The sequence below is a fragment of the Elephas maximus genome, chromosome 14, assembly GCF_024166365.1.
Source record: "Elephas maximus indicus isolate mEleMax1 chromosome 14, mEleMax1 primary haplotype, whole genome shotgun sequence".
Taxonomy (NCBI): domain Eukaryota; kingdom Metazoa; phylum Chordata; class Mammalia; order Proboscidea; family Elephantidae; genus Elephas; species Elephas maximus.
Window position 1 is genome coordinate 30374603 of NC_064832.1, and position 16107 is coordinate 30390709.

The window sequence follows — 16107 nt, forward strand, 5'->3', positions numbered from 1 at the left end:
CTCAAAGTGACACCTTTGCTTTTTAACGCTTTAGAGAGGTCTTTTGCAGATTTGCCAATGCAATACATCGTTTGATTTGCTGTATATAGTATATATTATTTTGAACCTAGAAGAGGAAACTTAGAAATATAACACAAATTGCCACTTTCATAAAGGAGGGTAAGCTGTTTCCCAAGGTTGTTCACCTAATCAATGGCACATGGGACATCTAAGTGCAGGTTTTTTTCATTTATTTACTCATTCATTCAATTTGTAACAAGGAGATCTATGGAGAATTTTCTTCATGCTTAATATTTTGCTGCTGGAGACTCAGCAAGGAGGAACGAAACATTTTCCTCTTTACTGGAGAGTAACTAGGCTTTTCTGAGTTCCTAAGAAAAAAATTGAGTTTTTTTTTTTTTTTCTTTTTGGTGATTGGAGTCTGGGGCCTGGTTATCTCAAAGGAAAAAAGTGGGATGAATTCTTTCTTCTTTAGGGGTTTAAAAAGGGAAGACTGTCTTATCATGGCTAGGTCCCCATCGTTGTTGATGTTCGCTGCCATCAAGTAGGTCCTGACTCATGGCAACTGCATGGCACAATGGAACAAAATACTGCCTGGTCTTGTGCCATCCCCATGATTGGTTCCCAGATCAGAGCTTTGAGATTCATAGGGTTTTCACTGGCTGATTTTTAGAAGATTGTCAGGCTTTTCTTCCTAGTCTGTCTTCGTCTGGAAGCTCCTCTGAAACCTGTTCAGCATCATACCAACACACAAGGCTCCACGAGGGACAGGTGGTACCTGTTTATGAGGTGCATTGGCTGAGAACCGAACCTGGGTCTCCCTCATGGAAGGTGAGAATTCTACCACTGAACCACCGATGTTCTATTAAATCTACACTTTTGAGCTTTTTTGGAGAGGAAACGTGTTAGCTCACAAACTTCTGTTGTTTATAAGATGCATCAACATGGTGGAATTGGAAAAAGGGCAAAACGGACCTCTCTGTACTACCTTTGGAACTTCCGGTGAAACTACATTTATTTCAAACTAAAAAGTTAAAAAACTTTTCTTCCATTTAGAGCTCTATGAGAAATACTAACACCTTCCCAACTCGTACAATGGCATCGCTGCTATCATTCATTTCATGGATAATGAAATACTGCATTTTCTCCTATGGGCAGGATGATGTATTTGAAAAAACATTGGATTATGAATCTAAAGACTTGAGACAAGTTATTTCATGATTCTGGGCATCTGTAAAATGAGGGGGTTGTGTTTAATCTCTCTCAGTTCTGTGATTTTGTAAAGATGGTACAAAGGAACAGTTAATTCAAAGAAACATTATTTAAATTACCAAGATTTGCTAAATAAATGTCATGCTAAAAGTGACTGAAGAATAAACATTCATCTACCACATTGCATAGTAATGGCAAAATTAAAAACATTATATATTTTTTGATTGCTATCTTTAAATGGCATGTAAATCCAAATTATTATAGTGTTACATACATTTAAAGCATGTATTGAAATTTTATGCCTGCTTACAGAACTGATGTTCTCCAGGGAAGCGGTCTCCAAACATTGTTGATCTCATTCCTAAAAAACTATCCAGCATACTTATTAATATGCACTACTGTCAATTTACATGTTAAGTATTAGTAAAGTCCGATTCCTTAATTTAAATAAAAATAGTTAGTCTAAGAGTTTCTTCCCACATTTCAACTGCTCTAGCAGTCAGATTTGCTGCAGGAAGTTTCCCCTTCTTTATTCTGGGGACTACACCTGAGGAATCCTCTGCCCTGATTACTCTTGCTCCAATCACACCCTAGGTTCTCCATTAGCAATATGCATCAGTGGTAGGAATCTGGAGAAAGTGTATGCTGCAGAAATGTCTTCCTGTTTTTTTTATCTTTTAGGAAAATTTCAGGATCTTTTAAAAGTATGTTTTGTTTTTATGTATCTAAATCTTAGAAAAAAAATACTCATTTGTAAAGGAATATCGTTCCTGCAGGAAAAGGATTATATAGTTTGATACGTAAATTATGTTACATTCTGTATGAAAGAGGTTTTCTATAATTGTCTTCTCTGAACTGTGATTCAAATTCATTAAAATGACTTAAACACAAGCAGTTTGGGTAAATAGAAAAGTGGCAGGGGATTTTGACTGCTTGAATTAAAAACAATTCATGCTTAATAAATCAACTCTAAACTTGTTTGATGACGAGTAAGTTTAGCTTCAGTCGTGATCAGAGGAAAACCCTTTCCTGGACAGAAAAATAAATCAGTTGTTGGCTTATGCAGAATCAGAGTTGTGCTGCTTTGCCACAAGGAGAGGAGGAAGGAGAAAGCTGATCAGGGTCTAAGAAAACGTGGTTTAAAGTCTTTTTGAATCAGATAGCTATCACTGAGAAGTCAGTTTACCCAGGCTGTTAGGCCCAGAACTGGTGCGAATCATCCAAGATGAGAGAAGACCATGGATTTATGTAACATTTAGGTCTCAGAATTCAGTATATGAAAGAATATTTGAGGAACCAAATAATCGCAATCATTGTAATTTGAGTTCACAAACATTTATTAAGCATTCTGTGGGAAGATAAATTAAACTGCGCCCTCAAGATAGAAATATCGCAAGTAATTGTAGTACAAGGAAGGTATATACAGTGACAAACTCACCTCATCTGACTGCTTTTCTTAGCCTGCGACACCCTCTCTCTCAGATAAATACTGCTGACTATCCCTTTTTAATCAATACTCCAAGCTGTCCTTTCAGTTATGGGTACGTCAGAGTTTATATCCAAAGGCCCAAGGGTATCTGATTATTTCAGGCACAAAGTTTGTCTTAGGTAATAACATGCATGTAATATCCTGTAAAATTAGATAAATGCCTCTTTCTGCAGCTCAGTGAGCTATGCTCTGATAACAGACATGTCTACCAACTGTAGCAGCTAAAGATGAAGGCAGCTAAACATTCTGGAGTGACTTTTTTTCAACGAAATGACAAATGCCAGACCAAACAAAAGACTGACCTTGTCGCTCTGCGTTGGAATCTCAGTTATTCTATCTGGTTGTGCTCCTTTTGGCAAATCATTTAAAAGCTGAATCCATCTCATTTAAAAATATAGTATAAAAACAACCAATTTACTTCATATGGAAACTGTTGTGGAGTAGTGAGTGGTTAAGTTCTACAGCTGCTAACCAAGTTCGAGTCCACCAGGCGCTCCTTGGAAACCCTATGGGGCGGTTCTACTCTGTCCTACAGGGTCACTATGAGTCAAAATTGACTTGACGGCAATGTGTTTGGTTTCGTGGCTGTTCCAGAATATCTTAGCCCCATGGTAACTCAGGCCGTCCCTGCACAAGATGCTCATTATGCCAGCATTCATACTTTCTCTGTAATACAGAGGGGTACAGGATTCCAGCCCCATTCAGTGAGATGAAAGCAAAGGAAACGTTGTGAAGCGACCTGAGCTCCCAGATGCATGGGCCACCACTAGAAAAAGCAGGGACAGGCTGGGGGAGAGAGACGGGGGAAAAGATTGCCAGGTCAAAACCCATTGCTTGCGGTCGATTCTGACTCACAGCGATCCTATAAGATAGAGCAGAACTGCTCCATAGGGCTTCCAAGGAGCGGCTGGTGGTTTTGAACTGCCAACCTTTTGGTTATCAGCCATAGCACGCCACAAGCTCTTAAACCACAGTGCCACCTCCGTATTCCCAAGACTTTGGGGACCCGAACTCTGGAGAAGGTGGCGGGGGAGGTGCCCCACAGGGGAATTCCCGGGAAAAGCGTGGAAGTGGACCGAGCTGGAGGGGCGGGGTCCAGCCCTGGGGGTCCGCTCGGCAGCCTTGGAGCTGCGTGGGGGAGGCGCGGCCAGAGGAGGGGGGCAGCAGTGGGCAGCCGGGGAGGAGAGGAGGGGCTAGGCGCGCCGCCGGCCTCTGTCCTCGACGGCGCTGTCCTTCCTTCCCCACCCCGGCCGGGCACCCGAGAGCATCCCGCCGAGGCCGGGCCGGTTCAAGGGGAGGCGCCAACGAGTTGTGGCGCCGGGCCCCTGACCGAGCAGTAACTGCGACCCAGGAGGCGGAGCGGACGCACCTCCCGCCTGCGCTGAGGTAAGGTGATCGAGGGTGGCGTGGGAGGCCCATCGGCGCGCCGAACGTGAAACAGGCCGCTCTCAGGGCCCCCCGCCGCGGGTGACCTCCCCCGTCCCGTGGCCTGAGGTCCGGGACGCGGCGACGGCTGAGGAGCGGTCCTGGGGCCTACACCCCCGCCTTGGCCGCGGGCCCAGGCGCTGCCGCGGTTGCGCAAACTCGCTAGCGGGGGCTGGGCCTGCGGCTTATGGGGACTACACTCCCGCCCGCCTGCGGCCGAAGGCGGCGCTGCGCGTGCGCGAGTCCAATAACGGGGATTGGGCGCGAGGTTCTGGCACTACACCTCCGCCCAGGCCGCGGGCCGATGTCGGCGCGCATGCGCGAGCTCGCGGCCGGGGGCTGCCGCGCTCTGGTGGGGTCGTGTTTGGCTTTGTCTTAGGGCTCCAGGATTTACGTGTTGATTGGAGACCCGCCTCCCCTCCTGCTTCCCGGCTCTTTACTGCGCGCGGCTGCTGATGTTTTCATATCTGTCACCTCTACCCTGCCCGAACCTGGTACCCAAACCGGCTCGCTAGCTCCTTAATCAGTACGCTTTTCTAGTTTGGTCCTGATACCGAGGGCGATCGCGGGAAGTTTAACTAAGCTAGTGGAAACTGTTGTGGAACTGCTTTGTGGGGCTGGGGAGAAGTCGCCATAAATCTTTATTTTGAGCCGGAAAAGATAGTGTTCTTCTCAGCCCCAGAAATAGAGCTCTTCAGACCTTGAAAACTTTCCAAGCGCGCCGTCCTTCCTACCTGGTTTGGCAGCGATTAAGAACCAACTCTTTGCATAAAATGTTGAGACAGTTCGCGCTCAAGACTGCCACGAAATGTATGTCGTAGAGTTGCCTTCGCGACCTAATGTTTGTCAGAGCTGAATAAAAGTGGTTGAGTTCACAAACAGTACGTTGGAATGATGCTCTTTTTCCCCTGGCTGAAGGGACAGCCACTATTTTAGTGTCTTTTGAACCTCCTGGCTGTGCACCTTCCTGCTGCTAAACTCCTGCCTGGCTTTGCTCCTTACTGGGGCGGTGGCATTTAGTTACATCAGACAAGTGGCTTTTAGGGCTATTATTAAGAGTTTTTAACGATGTTATTACTGCGTGCCTTGTAATCACATATGCGGATACAGACATTTCGGAGGCTGGAATTCAAGAGCTGCTTAGGGTGTGCCAACTGACAACTGAGTTCTCCAGGTGAAGTGTAGTATCTTTATTTCCCAGGGCACCAGGCAGTTGGGTGCCTTGGAGTGGATTTTGCCTCATAGCAAGCACATGTGATTTTCTAGGTTGTAATCTTTATGAGGGAAACTCTGATGGTGTAGTGGTTAAGTGCTACGGCAGCTAACCACAAGTTCGGCAGTTCGAATCCACCAGGCGCTCCTTGGAATCTCTGTGGGACAGTTCTACTCTGTCCTGTAGGGTCGCTATGAGTCGGAATCCACTCCATGGCGGAGGTTTTTTTTGTTGTTGTTGTTTAATCTTTGTGAGAATAGATCGCCAAGTCTTTCTCCCATGCAGTGGCTGGTGGGGTCGAACTGCGAGCCTTCGGGGTTAGCAGCCAGGCACTTAGCAGTTGTGCCACCAGGGCTCCTAGAGAGGTGCCATGGAGTCAGTTCCTACTCAGCGACCTTACTCTCTCTAAAACAGCTGCTGTTCTCCCAGCCTTTTACCCTACGCTATTATACTTCAAAGCACTGTCACTGTCTGGTACTACAGATTTGAGTATGATTTGTCTCTTCCGTAAGCACAGCTCAGTAGATATTTGTTAACAGTGTAAATAAAATTGGAATCTAACTCACTCCTGAGAGATTTTGTACTGAACTTTCAGCGTGGATTCATTCATTCAACAGATATTATTTATTGAGTGTACTTTGTGCCCGGTCCTGTCCTCGGTGCTTAGGATGTATCTGAACAAAATAGACCAAAATCCTTGCCCTTTTGGACCTTACATTCTAGCAAAGAATGATAATTCAGCATATTTAGTTATTTATTATGCTATAAAATTATCAGTGCTGTAAGGGCAGTGGAAACCCTGGTGGTGTAGTGGTTAAGGGCTATGGCTGCTAACCAAGAGGTCGGCAGTTGGAATCCGCCAGGTGCTCCTTGGAAACTATGTAGAGCAGTTCTACTCTGTCTTCTAGGGTCGCTATGAGTCGGAATTGACACGACGGCAGTGGGTTTGGTGAGGGCAGTGGGAGAATTCTCCCCTTCCATGTGGGAGACCCGGCTTCAATGCCCAGCCAAGGCACCTCATGCATAGGCACTGCCGCTGCGTCAGCGGGGGCTTATGTGTTGCTGTGGCGCTGAACAGGTTTCAGTGGAGCTTCCAGACTAAGACGGACTAGGAATAAAATCCTGGCGATCTACTTCCAAAAATCAGCCAGTGAAAACCCTGTGGATCACAACCATCTTTGGGGTCAACATGAGCCCTGTGCCAACTGGAAGACTGCTAACAACAATTAAGTGGTGAAAGAGGGGAGGAGGATTGGGAGTGCAGGTGTGGGATATGTTTTTAAACAGCTCAGTTACCTTGCCTCTGAAGGTTGAACTGAAGGTGATGCTCTGATGAAGAAATTTTTTTTTTAGAATTAAATATCCTTCTGGGGAAAAAATGTTCTTTGGCATTCTCTAATATGTCTTTTGTAGGGGCCCACTGAATGACCGTGTAACAAATGCCACCTTTTTTTTTTTTTTTTATCATAAATGGAACTTTTTTCCAAATTTAAATTTTTCAGGATTTTAGAGTTCAGCACATCAACTGAAGAGACTGGAGTATTAAATGGAAGAGACTGACCAGATGGACACGACAGATGTGCTGAGAAAAACTGTGTATTTTCTCCATAGCTGACTGTGCTTTGCAATTGCTTCCTAGCACTCCTTCCGCAATGGATGACTAATGAAGGTCTTTTCAAGAGTGATGTTGCCTTTTGTAATTTAAAACTGTGTAGAAGAGGAGCTTAAATCACATCATGCTTTAAGGCATTAAATTAGTCCTTTCTTAGAGATTTCTGAACAAACCAGACTGGCCTAACCACATTTCAGCCCATAATTAAAGGAGGCTTAGAGGAAGAGGCAGACGAGAGAAATGATTTTAGAAGGAACAATGTGTTTCCCCTCAGGTCCCTCACTTAAGTAGATTCCAAACACTTTAATTTCATAGATCAAAAACTATTAATCTGGAACTATAAACGGAGGGAACCCAAGCGATTTGCTTATGTCTTTAGGAGATTGTCATACTCGGTTTTGATCTTATCACTAGGTAAAATGAAATTAAAATGCCCCTGAGATACCGCTACTTTGCGGGTTTCACAGGAGTTGAATTACTACAAATCAAAATTGTCCAGGCAAGGGAGATTTGAGGCCATGAGGAAGTTATGAAGGTTGCAGAGTAACATCAAGGGCTCCTGCTGAAGAATGGCGATAGAGGGTCACTTGGAGATATCTGCCTCAAACCGGCAGATGGCTTATTTCCCTGAAACAGATACTCATAGTATCTATCAACGGAAGACTGATAGAATTCTTCCAGCTTTCACTGTCCAGAAGGGACATGTGTTTAGTTTGCATGGTGAGGCTATCCTGATAACTTGAAAGTCTCCAGGAAATGTAAGCTGTAATAGTATTTTTCAGCATTAATCAGACATTGGAGGGTGTGTCTTGTAATGTCTTCAGCCTTGCTAATCTAACCCGAGGTAGTATCTACTATACATCTCTCCCTCCTGAGCTCACAAGTACCAGTGGATGATGGTATGTGAGTAAATGATAAATTGTGACTGCATCATAATATAGTCTATAATATGCTGAACTGTATGTGATACTGAACAACACGAATTACAGATGGAAATGAGCCAAGGCCAAGAGGGCCTACCATGTTCACCTTGTGGAGCAAAGGTCTTTAACAATTAGAATTTTATTTATCAGGCATGTTAGTATTTTTTTTAAAAATTACAGTACATCTATAAGGATATAGGAAACGCTGGTGGTGTAGTGGTTAAGTGCTATGGCTGCTAACCAAAGGGTCGGCAGTTTGAATCCACCAGGCGCTCCTTGGAAACTCTACGACGGCACTGGGTTTGGTTTTTTTTTTTTTTTAATAAGGATATAAATCTGAAATAGCTTTACAGATGAGCCTCAAATACCAGTTCTTTTTAGCTAGTATACCAACTTAAAACTATTTGCATAGTTTGTGTTATTTTTCATCTTTGAAAGTGACACTTTTGCTGTATGTGGCAGAAAAGACAGGCATTGGTGTATTTAGTAATCTCTTCAGACTAAGTATTACTTTGATCTGCTTCATCACTCTGGGCAAAATTTGGAAACCTTTCTTTTTACAGTTAAAAGAGCAACTCTGTTTCCCTGTTCTGCAAGTCAGTTCGCTGTTTATCATAAACGTATGGTAAATACCATTTCCTTTGAATTTGTGCTTTTAGTTAAGAGTTTCATCCATCCTGTTTATAATTGTCCCACTGTAGTTAGCAGCTGTGTGGGTTTCTGTAAGTGGAGCTAGCTTACAGCTAACATCATCCTTTTTCACAAATGATAGTTCAGATGATGTTTATTATTTTATATTAAACACAACACTAAAAAAAGCTTTTAAAGATACATCTAACGACTCAGCAGAGAGTTAGAAACCACATTGCCCCACTGACCTTTACTTGATCTGGAGCTTCTAAACACACTGCTGCTATAAACTGTCTGCTCGTCTCCTCAAAGTCATGGGTTTTCTTTAATTTTCTCTTTCTTTGAGTATAAGAGCATCATCAAATGTGTTGCCCAGATGGGGACATCTGTTAAAAGCATTGAGTTCTGTATTGCAAGAAAACATTTTTATATGTTAATGTTTCTCCAGGATAGCTTTAGAGTTGACCTTGTATTAAGTTGAAAAGAAAATCCAAAACACGGTGTCTTTCTCTGCAGAAATTCCTGATTTTTTCCATTTTTTTGTCTGGAATCACTTCTAGAACGTGGTTATCAGCATTTAGAAGCTCCTGATAAGCTGCAAACTATCAGTTTCCATGGATACAGTGTGTCTAGTGTGTTAGCTCTGAAGGCCCATGAATATCAGTGGCACAAGCCACGAAAGAGCTGGATATTCGTTGCTCCCCATTGTCTCGTATGTGTGTTTCGTTTTGTTTTTATGTATTTGCTTCCAGCACCGTGCCTCCTGCAGACGCTAAGTCAGTGTTTGTTGGATGAATTGGGTGAATCAGGTGAATGAATGTGTGTCCTGTAATCAGTTTAACTCATTATTTTGTCAGAGGTATTACCAAGTAATATGACACATTGTGTCGCAGATACACTGATTACCAATTATAATTTGTAGAAACTGTCCTATATATATGCCCTGTACAAGGAAACGAACTATTTGACCTATTCCATTGAGGATGAGAATTGGATTTATCATGTTCAATCATCAAAGACTGCCTTCTTGTCCACTAATCTTCAATTGTGTAGTTATTAAAAATAGAGAAAACTCTCAAAATACAATATGTAAAAATAAGGAGTTATCTGTCCCAAACAGAGGTCACTTGGAAATTACTGAATTATGCAAGCTTAGGAAAACGGCTAAAATAGGAAATACACACAAAAGATTACTTTAGTTGATATATATTGGTTTTGAAAAATTATTCTTGTGAAAACATGAATCCCTAGCCGTTGTGTGTCCACTTTGCAGCCTCTAAAAGCAGAGAACCATGGCAGGAGCTTCTGCTTGAGAAGTACTTATACCCCATTTTCTACTTTATTGTAGGGCAAATATCTATACAGTAAAATTCCATAATTGTTTAGTTTTTATTGTTATTATGTTTAAACCAAATGAGGAAATAAAAGAAAGTATTTTGCCAAGCACAAGGCACTTTTCGATATGGGTAATTAGCTGTATACATGAGCCAAATCATATATCCCCAAACAAAATATAAGGGAAAAACTAGTAAAGTAACATGTAGTTAGGAACATATGGGCAATCTTATGTCATGACACTGCGTGTATGAAGATCTTTCCAGTACAAATGCTAGCTTCTCACCTAGGCCCAGAAGGAATTTTGACAACCCTCCAGTGCAAAGAGGAGTTCTTGGGTGATAAACAGTTAATGTGCTCAGCTGCTAACCAAAACGTTGGAGGTTTCAGTCTACCCGGAAGTACCTTGGAAGAAAGACCTGGTGATCTGCTTCCAAAAAAGCAGTCATTAAAAACCCTGTGGAGCACAGTTCTACTCTGACACACATGGAGTTGCCATGAGTTGGAATAGACTTGATAGCAACTGGTTTTCCTGTGCACGGAAGGGTGAATTTTGTAAACAAATTTAAACCAGAGTAGAAGTCACATTTTGCTATTCTAATATACTGATATCAATTTTTCCCTTATTTCAGTTTTTGCTTCCATGACATTTAAAATAGCATACCTTGCCTATGTTATTTAGTCATTGTCTTTCTATGGTATTGATAAAATTTTATTTTACAGATGAGAAAAGAAGTTGTGGTTCACTTATGGGTTGTTGTTATCAAACCTTTATTCAATTTGTGTGCCAGTGGTAGAGGCAAAATTAAAATGGCTGTGTTTTGAGTCTTTGGTTTTGTTTTCCTTAATTTTAGTCAACCCCATCCTCCCATATGGAAACCCTGGTGGAGTAGTGGTTAAAAGCTACGGCTGCTAACTAAAAGGTTGGCAGTTTGATTCCACCAGATGCTCCTTGGAAACTCTTTGGGGTAGTTCTACTCTGTCCTATAGGGTTGCTATGAGTTGGAATCGACTCAACGGGAACGGGTTCAGGTTTTAACGGGTATCCTCCCATATTATTAATTTAAGCTTAAAATCTTAAAAATTCTATTGTGGAAAAGCCATACATACCAATTCATTGATAGAATTACATGGGACATTTTATTATTGGCGTTACCTCCATCAGAATTTTACTGAGAAAAATTCCTATCAGAGGCTAGCCGTGCATATATCGGTGTCTACCCACCAAAAACCAGTGCCATTGAATTCATTAAAATAGTGTTTTCTGCGTGCCCTAAGAGTTTATCAAATAGTATGCCGTGCATAGCATTCTGTGACTTAGTGATTTTTTTATCACGTTGTTTTGGAGATTTATCTGTGTTGATTCTAGATAATTTATTTAATTGCTGTATAGTGTGCATATGCTGCAGTTTATCAGTTCTCCTCTTGACGGAGCTTAGGCTGTTTTATTTTTGCTGTTGCTAGCAATTTCCAAATGAACGTTCTTGTACCAGTCCTCTTGTGCACATGCTCTGGGGTTCAGCACGGGCAGCGTTTTCCACACTCCAGGATTACGTACTAGCGATCTTGAAATCAATTCAGTGGGCTGAGACCAGCATTTTTCTTTAAAATGAAATAGAATAGGATAGATTAGGATAGGGTACGGTAGAGTAGAATAAAATAGAAAAAAAGGTATCACCAGCATCTCATGTAGTAAGTATTCTGTGAAACTCCTATCTTGGTTATTTATATGCATCAAAAAGATTACAACCACTGTTCTCAGACCTGGTGTCCTAGGACTGCCATAATAACAAACACCACCAGCGAGTGGACTTGAAGAACAGAAATTTACCGTCTCACAGTTCTGGAGGCTAGAAATCTAAATTAGAGCATTGACTCTAGGGGAGAATTCTTCCTTGTCAGTAGCCCTGGGCATTCCTTGGCTTGTAGATGGTTCCTCACAAAAGGTCTCTTTCCTCCTTTTGTGTGTCTCTCCTTGTCTGTTTTCCCTATTACTACAAAACCACTCAGAAGTGATTAGGTTTAGGACCCTCTCTATGTCCCTGTGACCCCTAAGATACCAAAAGAAATACCCCATTTCAAACAAGATCACATTCACAGGTCCAGGTGTTAGGAGTTCAACTTAATCTTCTTTGGGGGAATACAATTAAATCCGTAGCATCTGCTCTAAATACTGTTGACTTGCTCTCTACAGTGGTTGTACCAGCTTTCCATTTCTTCTAGTAATATATGAGTGTTCCCTTTGATCTACAGCCAGCCTCATCAGTGCTGAATATTGTCCCCTTTAATTTTTGCACATCTGATGCATGTGGTCTGTTTTATTGTGGTAGTAATTTGTGTTCCCATAATAAGTTCTTTAGTGAATTTGAACATCTTTTGGTATTTTTTTCTGTGAGTTTCCTCTGTCCTTTGCTCACTTCTTAATTGGGTTGTTTATCTTTTCCTTATTGGTTTGTAGGCATTCTTTATATATATTCTGGGTAGTCATCATTTGCTAACTATCAGTTATGTATGTTGCTAATATCTTCTCCCATTCTGTGGCTTGTTTTTCCCGTTGTTGATTGTGTATTTTTTATCCCAATGTTTTAGGCTTTAGTATAGTAAAATTTACCAATCCTTTCATTGTGGTTTATGTTTTTGTGTCTTATTAAAGAAAAGCTAAACAAAACAAATAAAAAAAGCACCTCTACCTCCCCTGAAGTCATAAAGATATTTTTAATATATTCTTCTAAAAGTTTTGCTTTTTTTCGCATTCCAGGAGACTTCCCTTTCATTTTCTGTCTTGAAATACTGTAGCTTTGAATTTTGTTTTGTGTGTGTTCTCTCATATGTTTCAGTGTCCAAATTGTTCAAGCCCTCACCTGAAACTTGTAGAGTATAATGTCAAAAAGTTAAAATTTTACAATTTTTAAAATAATTGATCACTTCTACTGCTGACTTTTTTGGTCTTTTTTTAAATTGTACTTTAGATGAAGTTTTACAGAGCAACCTAGTTTCTCATTAAACAATTAATACACATATTGTTTTGTGACATTGGTTGCCAACCCTATGACACGTCAACAATCTCCACTTCTTGACCTTGGGTTCCCCTTACTAGATTTCCTGCCCCTTCCTGCCTTCTCATCCTTGCACCTGGGCTGGTGTGCCCATTTAGTCTCATTTTGTTTTATGGGCCTGTGCTGACTTTTTTTAAAATAAAAAATACAGGTGATACAATTTTTTAAATTGTAATTTTTGCAGATAAATAATGGCTTGTTAAAGTTGCAAGATGGTGTTATTCCTTTCCTTCTCTGTTTTTCTCTAATGGAAGTTATTTATGTATTTATATTTTCAGCCACATTAACCTTGCTCTCGAACAACTTTAAAAGAATGGAGACAGAATGGGATTAAAGATGACTGAATACTGGGCACTAGAAATTTAAAATAATCAGGTATAAACACTTTTGGAGGGAATGTTCCCTATCGTTACAAAATAAAGCTATTTGGAATGTACATTGAGAAAAATTGGAATATCCCAACAATATAGTGAATCCTTCAAGAGCAAGGGCTTTGGTATTGGTCCTGGATTCAGATACTGGCTCTGATCCAGACTGGCTGGTGACCATTGGTCAGGTGGTTGAAACATGTGCGTAAAATGGAGGCAGTGGTGTTCCTGTTTCATATGGACGTTATAAAGATTAAAGGAGATGATGTAAAGTGCTTGGTGCTTTGCACAGGGTAAATTTTATTGCAGCTGTTATTGTTGTTGCTCTTGTTATTTAAAATATGTTTATTATATCAAGAATGTGGTATTCTTTCTGTACAATGTGTGTATTTTTTAAAGTACATGTTGATATACTACTAATAATAGCCTGGTAGAACGACATGGAGAATAGGGTAAGATAACTTTTCTCCGCACATGTATTCCACAAGCTATATAGAGTTGCTATGAGTCGGAATCGACTTGATGGCACTGGGTTTGGTTTTGGTTTTATATCCTCAAATAGTGCAAATTGGGAAAGGTTTAGTTTCCTCTGAAGCCTTGGTGGCATAGTGGTTAAGAGACCAGCTGCTAACCAAGAGACTGGCGGTTCGAGGCCACCAGCCACTCGTTGGAATCCCTATGGGGCAGTTCTGTGTCCTATAGGGTTGAGTCGGAATCAACTCGACGGCAGTGGTTTGGTCTGGTATGTATTGCATTGGAATAATGTGAAAAAAAAAAAATAGTCAATTCTAATTTTCCACAGTGCTAGAGAATTCAACAGAATTTTTTCATAGTGTTGTAAAACGGTAATTAATCTTGAATCGTTTTTAAATCTTCAAGGACTTTCTGATCAACAAAAATGAAATTATGTTAATCTTACACTTAGTGTTAATTGAATCTTACTGAATGCTCTTTCTTTGAGTATGGTAATTTCCATATGACATACATGCAATTATATCTTAATTTGATTATTCGGATAAACAAGATTGCCTATTTTCCCACCATTCTGATTTTTAAAGAGTTTATTATACTTGAAATTGATTAAAGGCATTACAAGAGCTATATTTATTACCCCATTTAAAAACCCAGGGAACTGTTATTCCATGATGTCAATGTATTAGCAAGATGAGCCTCGTACTAGGAACAAAAGTGGCTTGAATCTATTGAGGGGAGTCACATCTCTGCTCGGGTCCCTTCTCCTTCTGTTCTTTGTTTCCTTTTTTCCCAACTGGATGACACCTAAAAATAACCACAGCAGCAACTCTTCCCCTTTCTTCTTATTTTCTATTCCATTAAACTTTGGGTGGACATGAAAAGGCAAGAGAAAAAATCCTCAGTGTAGGCAGTTTCCAGTTTACCAAAAGCCGTATTCTAAGGGTACCTTCAGCAAATACACTGTGTCTGCAACGAGCCATGTGCTGTGGTTGTTGCAGTGATGAACAAATCATGGAGAGGACAGACCATGTAGGAGTAACTGCCACAGAGGGAGACTATGAAAAGTGCTATAAGTAAAGGCAAAAGAACAAGTGCCATGGAAGTACAGAGGAGGAGGGTCCCCGGCCACTTGGGTAATCAGGAACGGTGTCAACGTGGAGCTCGGTAGGAGTCATGCTGGGTTTTAGAGAATAATTAGGATTTTAACAAATCTACTAAAACAGTAGATAATATGTGGTTATGTATTTATTAAATATGGCAAGACATCTTTCCATATTGGCAACCAGATCAAGTTTTATAAAGTGGTAAGTGACGAAATTCTAAGCATTCCTTTTAAAAACAAACATGTCTCTTGGGTCTGTTTCCAAACAATAGGAATCGCAATTTGCTATTAGATTGCTGCAGTTTAAGGGCTATAACGATTTTGATATATATGATGCTTCTATTCTGAGAAACCTTTTTACAGCTGAGAAAACAAAATGATCAGTATCCTCAAGGGCGTGCAAAACACTGATAAATACAAAATGCTGATTGATAAGGAGCACTGTTAGAACTTGACCTTATTTTTGATTATTGTTTTAATCTGTCTGTTTTAAGACTCTGTTATAAGTAATGTCAAAATGTTCCTGATGTTAGTGTTTGAAATATGGACTGTGTTTAAGTAAGTAGGAACCAACCTAATAAACCAGCAAAATTAACATAACTAACCTCAGTTTCATTACATTTCTTTTTTGGGGAGAGAGAATATTTTATTTATGTATTTGATTTTAGTGTGGAGATATGTAACTGTGTAACATTTAAACCACAGTCCAGACATACTCATTATCTTCTGATAGGGCTGCTTCTGCCGTTACTTCTACATGATGCAAAGTAGTTATTTTGAAGATAGTTATTAAGACAAGAAAGTTCAGTGCTGTTGCTACATACTTGATGGCTGCTTTTTCAAATTTTTTGTTATAACCCGTAACAAAGCCATATTCATTCATTTTTTTCATTCATTCCTCCTTTTTTTTTTTTTTTTTTTCCTTTTTCCAGCTCAGCAAATCATATACTCTTGAGTGGAGCTGAGAATTGAACAATCTGCTCTTCACAGTGATTTGGAACTTTTCAATCCCAGGGAAAAGTTGGCCAAGGTCTAAAATGTATTTTTCCCTACCCAAAGGAAGTCACCTCTGAAATCAACATTTTCTGTTCATTTCCTTTTAGATTTCAGAACCTACAATTATCCTGAGGTTACTTTCCCAGACCTCAGCAGGAGGGTTCCTGTACCGTAGTTCCAGATCAGTTAAAATACCTTTGGCTTTTGTGGCTGTTAACTCCCATACCTAAAGCCTGTGTCCCTTATTTTCCCTTCTCCATTTTTGAGCTTAG

The 16107-nt window shown here is 40.6% G+C and overlaps 1 protein-coding gene across 4 annotated transcripts in view; it reads left to right on the plus strand.

Moving 5' to 3' along the window:
- Positions 1–3868: 3868 nt before the first annotated feature.
- RCBTB2 (RCC1 and BTB domain containing protein 2) overlaps positions 3869–16107 on the plus strand; it is a 54092-nt gene continuing 41853 nt past the window's right edge. Inside the window, exons 1-3 of one of the 4 annotated variants that reach the window (XM_049853050.1) lie at positions 4096–8499; positions 13174–13270; positions 15772–15869. The gene's annotated coding sequence lies outside the window, so the exon portion shown is untranslated. The other 3 variants (XM_049853052.1, XM_049853051.1, XM_049853049.1) reach the window with 3 other exon arrangements.